This window comes from Limulus polyphemus, unplaced genomic scaffold (genome assembly GCF_000517525.1).
Source record: "Limulus polyphemus unplaced genomic scaffold, Limulus_polyphemus-2.1.2 Scaffold2054, whole genome shotgun sequence".
In the NCBI taxonomy this organism is placed as follows: Eukaryota; Metazoa; Arthropoda; class Merostomata; order Xiphosura; family Limulidae; genus Limulus; species Limulus polyphemus.
In genome coordinates, this window is record NW_013667664.1 from 54071 (window position 1) to 59536 (window position 5466).

At 30.7% G+C, this 5466-nt stretch overlaps 1 pseudogene; it reads left to right on the forward strand.

Annotated features, from left to right (window-relative positions):
• LOC106465798 overlaps nt 1-4583 on the forward strand; it is a 12283-nt pseudogene extending 7700 nt beyond the window's left edge.
• The last annotated feature ends 883 nt before the right edge of the window (nt 4584-5466 follow it).

Below are 5466 nucleotides of genomic sequence, written 5' to 3' on the forward strand. Positions count from 1 at the left end.
TTGCTTTGCGCGAAATTCCAAAACAAACAAACATATGTTTATTCTTTCGTGCGTGTTTGTAACTACCTAGTGGTTGATCAGATAGTCCTAGAATTGCAACTAGAACATTTAAATGAATATAAAACATGATGTTTCCAGCAGTGATATTATATCTTGGAACCTGAAAAATATTACCACTTACATTCAGAATTAAAAATAACATACATAAATATGTGGATAAGCTTTATGAAAAAAACTTAAGCAATTTAGTTGTTTTTTTCATATTTAATATACATTTGCCAGCATATGGTGCTATTACTGGCAAATTTTGTTTAGGAACGTTTTTACAGTGATTTTTTTTTTACTTGACCCAAATAACCATGTGTGTGATGTTATCAACCTTGTTTTTTGGAAAGCCATTTTAATGTTTTTAAAATCTTTAAGGATATATTCTTAGATGTTGATTTTATAATTAGATTAATTAATATCCTAATGATGTGGGATGAAACTGTCACAACTGAAATATGAATAAGTATATGTTGTTGTTTTTTGTGGTACACTTCACATTGAAATTTTCTATTATATTATCATATTAATGTGTTTAAATACAAAGGTTAAGTTGATGTTGTACTGTAATATTTATACTTTTGTTTCCGCAAAAGCACATTTTCGGGGGTGCGCTGTAAAAACGACAGCAAACCTCCACCAAAAGCCTGCCAACTTCAGTACTAATCTTTACAAGTTCATATTAATCGGATAGCCTTTGTGCAGATTCGTGCAGAAATTACGAACAAACTGTTAAGATACTTTAAAAACGGATCAACATGTTTAATTAAGGTAGTTTAGAATGAAAAAATATCACCAGCATACCTTCGATAACATACAGGATTGGAACTCAAAAGTCAATCTTTTAACCACTGTTTATCATAATAACAGTGGTTAGCGTGCTGGACTGTGGATCCAAGGCTCCTTGGTTCATGTATATGAATACTAATACTCTCAAATGATTCACAAATACCAGACCATACATTTTATTTTAAAAACTTGTAACAATAAAGCTGTACCACGTATTTGAGTTCTAATACTCTCAAATGATTCACAAATACCATTTTGTTTTGAAACTTGCTGTAATAACTTTTTCAAAAGGTGAAAGATAATTTTCAAATTTAAGCTTCAAAAGAGGAATAGCGAACTTTAAACTACATGCTAATACTTTATTCCTTGTTTTATTCAAGACAAAGCAGATCGCGGACCAGTGGTTCGCGCCCTGTTATCGCCAATAAGTAAAAATATCGCGCTCAGAATGATGACAAAAAGTATATTTTTCGGGTATATTCTCAATTAGTTAAGTTTGTACAAACGTCTTAGTCTACTTTTTATTAATAGCTTATTATTTTGTATATTGGTGAAGTTCAACTATATATATATATATATAATACCATGTAAGGTGGTTGACATAAATATAAGTTGTTCACGAAAACCCCAAATTATGTTTTCCTCGCTGAGAAATTGAGAAAAAGACAAAAATTCCAAAATTATCTATATTTCTGTTTGGAACCTGCAAAGATTACCCACGGAAATTGGTCGAAAAGCGAGCAACAAATGAACCAAAACCCTAAAATGATGCTTTTTTGTGAGCTTTGACCCCCTAAAAAGACTTAAAATGGGCAAATCCATCTATTTTGTATGTCAAAGTGTTGGGTGCATGAGCATTTATATTTGTGCTAATTTTCATATTGATTGCTGTAAATATGACCGCACAGGAGCCCAAAATATACATTTTTGATGTGTTTTTTTTACCTTTGACCCTATAAAATCCTTAAAAAGGCCAAAATAAAAAAGTAAAAAAGGAGCATGGTCATAATGGACCACGGTATAATCCTATAAGGTTTCAAGTCAATCTGCTGAGAAATGAAGGAATTGCGGTCGATTAAAAATTGTTTAGAACAAGAAAGAAGAACAAACCAAAAACACAACAAACAGTATAGCTTATTTAAGAAAATCATTCTCATAATTTAAAAAAAAGAACCATAATACAAATTAAAGTCCCAAGAATTTACTTATAACTACATAATTCAGGCATATAAATTTAGTGCAGGAATTAGGGTTGCCAAATGCTCCGTGCCCTTTCTGCAGTGACTAAACCTACAAATTAGAATATTAAGGGCAAAAAAAGAAGAAACAACAATGGTTTATGATTGTTTAATTTTTTTTTCTATTATACTACCAGCAGTTTCGCTAATTAGCTAGACGAATTGTGTCATAGTGAATCCAATGATTCATGGTTCGCGACCTGTTGCCGAAACTTTGTGTTGCCTACTTTGGGGCTGTTGGTGGGGGCATTATAAACATAAAGGTCAAATTACATCAATCTATCGGACAATAATAGTCTAAGGATCGGCTGATAGGTTTTTAATTAGCTACTTCCCTCTAGTGTTATTACTTCAAGATTAGGGAACGCTATGTGCAGATGGCCCTTCTGTAGTTCTGTTCTAAATTCTAGAAAAACATACATTAATTAGAGTGTAGTATTGAAAATTATCACAGAAGAAATTTGAACGAGAATAATTATGTGAAGTTATTATATTAAGATGTTACACCTTCTATATATTAATACACTGTAATGAAATAATAATTCGTGATAATAAACCCTTTTTTTATAGGGATTTTATAAATGCTTTTTATGAAAGAATAATTAAAACCTTCACCTCCAATTTATAAGACACAAACAATAAAACCTCCACTTCTTTAACTATTATGAAACACAGTGGTTGAAAGAATATTTTCTGAGTTTCAACCATGTATGTTATCAGAGGTATGTTGATGATACTTTTGTTATCTTTAATGATGCCAAATATTTTTGAAGAATCTTTAAAATTCACATTAGAACGTCAACAAGATCTCCAATTTCTGATAAGTTACCACACAATTATAATAGCAAATTTGAATGTGATGCCTATCACAAAAAGATACTTATGGTTTATATTTTAATTTTGACAGCTTCATTTGAGATTATTAGGATATTAGTTCACCGTACTTATCAATCATCAACACCTATGAATATCTTCATAAAAAATTTGATAACATTAGCATTTTGTATACCAAAAAAAGGCTTTCCCAATAACAAGGTTGGTAATATCACAAATGATTATTTGGATTAAAGTCAAGAATCGCAGTTGGAATGGACTGTTTGTAAACAATCGTTGTCAATAATATTTTCATACACTGGAAAAAACTTGTATTAAGCGCAAAGAATCAACTGTAAAAAGTTCTAATAGAACTTATCCACATGCTGATTTAAGTGTTATCTTTAAACCCGAATATAGATTATAACATTTATTTCAGATCCAGAGATAAAACATTTAATGTTTTTTTATTATGAATTTAATTGTTCTAGGTGTAATTCTGGGTAAATCAAACCAACCATTAGGTAACTAAAAAACATGCATAAAAAGACATGCAAATTTGATGACCAATAATAAATCAAGTATTCGGTAATCATGCTCCTAGTGACGCAGTAGTGCGTGACAATGCAATTGGGAATGTTGCTAGGGGAAGCGATGAAAAACATTTACATATAAAAGAAACTCTCTTAATTAATAGATTAAGGCCATTATTTAATGGCGCTAGTTCGGCAATAAATATTTGTTACAAATATATTGTCTGTATTTATTATGTAAACCATTAATACAGCAATAATGACAAAGATATGTAAAGATTCTAAAATCCAAAAATTAATTATTCTCCCAAACTTCTAAATAATAATCATTATTACTTTTGTATCTCTTTCAATGATGTTAAAGCCATGTACTGTTATTTGATTAGGTTGTCATTTTAATGTCACGAGAAAGAATAATTAATTTTAAGTAACATATATATACACTCAAATTCTTGAAGTATTAATAGCTGGTGACTATTTGAAATGAATAGTGCCTTAACCTTACTGCTCACACTTATTCGTGTATATTGTAAGAATTAGCAAGAGATGTAAACCGATATAAATATATAACTTATTTCCAGAAATAAAATACATGTATTTATCGCAATAGGGAGTGGTTCATCGAGACTTGAAATGTGAAAATCTTCTTTTGGATGATAATTACGTTCTAAAGATCACAGACTTTGGCTTTGCTAAGTTTGTGGATGGAATTAGTCTTCAGACTGTCAAAACAATGCCTGAAAATGCTCTCAGCACCACGTTTTGTGGAAGTTACGCTTATGCTCCTCCTGAGATTCTTAAAGGCATTCCATATATCCCCCATTTGGCAGATATTTGGAGCATGGGGGTAATTCTTTACATTATGGTCTTTGGTAAACTTCCTTTTAATGACTCCGACCACCGACAGTTACTCCAGCAAGTTCAAAAACCGATAGAGTTTCCACCTAGTCCTATGGTGTCGAGTGAGGTGAAATATTTTATCAACAAACTTCTAGTGTCTGCCACTTCCCGGGCATATATTGAAGATATCCGAAGAGATCCCTGGTATACTGCTGCTCTTAATGCTAAACGCCCAGAGTCTGCAGCAGTCACTCGAGCAATCCACAATGACCTTGATAGCAAATCAGCACGTGACAAAACACAAGAAAGGCGAAAAAGAAACTAAAATGTGATAAATTTTCTTAAATAAGACACTGTTTTTATCCTGCGTTAACGTAAAGAATTAAAGTTTAGACAACCGAGTGGGTTACAACTATAGTATTTATTTTGATACATTATCTGTGGTTTTAATATCAGTGAAAATTTGTACGACATTCTCTGAAATAATTATGAAAATTTTTTAGTTTAATGCTATGAAAAAATTATCCCAGCCGGAAGTTCAACATGCTTAATACTTAATTAATGCTTTATATATATATATATGTATATATATAATGTGTATCAAACATTGCAAGTATAGACTATTTAGTAAAATTACCATGAGAAAATGTAGTTGATATAATATGTTAAAAATTGGATAATATGTCCAGGTCATTTTTGGTAAAATAAAAATATATAAATTAACAGTGTGATGCTATAAACGATTGATATTCGATGAAATAAATGTATGTATATGCTAAATATATACAATGATTACCTGTGAAATCAAATGTAAAACAATACAGATATACAAATGACAGTTTGTATGTACCTTTTTTATGTATACAGTAACATGCATTACGATAACTATAAATTAGATACACCAATCAATGAAAACAATAGCATTTTTGGCTTATTTACATATATAGATATGCAAATAAAAACATCAGCAACATATTATTTGGGACGGGCTATGACCATCTGTATCATAACATCTGAATTATTTAATAAATTTTTTAGAAAGCATCTCAACGCAGGAAAAAAGGGGGAAAGGAATAGTACTATAAGGATGCAATTAAGTATATAGTACATGGGCAACATATAGTACATGTACATAGTACAGTTAGCCATCCTTACTATCTAGTTTGCATTATTATTGAAGGATTGATATTAGCCATCCCTACTTTTAC